The sequence below is a fragment of the Gavialis gangeticus genome, unplaced genomic scaffold (assembly GCF_001723915.1).
Source record: "Gavialis gangeticus isolate Ggan-Ray unplaced genomic scaffold, GavGan_comp1, whole genome shotgun sequence".
Taxonomy (NCBI): Eukaryota; Metazoa; Chordata; order Crocodylia; family Gavialidae; genus Gavialis; species Gavialis gangeticus.
Genome location: NW_017729034.1, coordinates 56,740,924 through 56,741,499, shown reverse-complemented (window position 1 = coordinate 56,741,499; position 576 = coordinate 56,740,924). Strand labels below are relative to the sequence as shown.

The following is a 576-nucleotide window of genomic DNA, read 5'->3' as shown; positions in this document are numbered from 1 at the left end:
CGCCACCTGCGCCTGCCGGAGCTGCTGGTGCTGGCGCGGCCCGAGCGCGGCCGGCTCGCAGGTACCGCGGGGCGCGCCCGGAGGGGCCCGAGGGAGGCAGAGCCCGAGCCCTCTCCCCTCCCCAGGCGTTGGACGGAGGGATGAGGGCTGCCCAGCCAGGCCTGTGTTGCCGGCCTTGGCTGGTTGCCCTCCCCCCGCTTTTTCTGCTGCATCTGTCAGGGGCGTTTTAAGCTCCCCCCTCAGAGGCTTTGACTGGGGGTGCCGCTGCTCCTGCTGGGCCCAAAGCAGGGTTCCTGGATAGAGGTCTTGCCCCACTGCTCAGGGTCAGGCCCATTGCTGCCTGTGAGGTCGGGAAGGCACTTGAGGCCATGGTCTGAGGGGGCGCCTAGATGATACAGGGCCGTAATTGCAGCCCCTCGGAGCTGCCTTGAGTCTGCTGGAGCGTGGTGATTACTGCGCTCCCATGTCTTGTGTATCCGCAACCCCGGTGCGAAAACAGCAAGTGGAGGCCCTTAACTGAAGCTTGTTCCAGCTTGAGTTAAAGCACCTCCACTTCTGTTTTTTGCGGCGGGGGGG

The 576-nt window shown here is 65.5% G+C and overlaps 1 protein-coding gene across 1 annotated transcript in view; it reads left to right on the top strand.

Annotated features, from left to right (window-relative positions):
• Positions 1-6: 6 nt before the first annotated feature.
• Positions 7-576, top strand: part of ABCB10 (ATP binding cassette subfamily B member 10) — a 29,959-nt gene continuing 29,389 nt past the window's right edge. The window contains exon 1 of the mRNA XM_019527507.1: positions 7-61. The gene's annotated coding sequence lies outside the window, so the exon portion shown is untranslated. The remainder of the gene's footprint in view (positions 62-576) is intronic.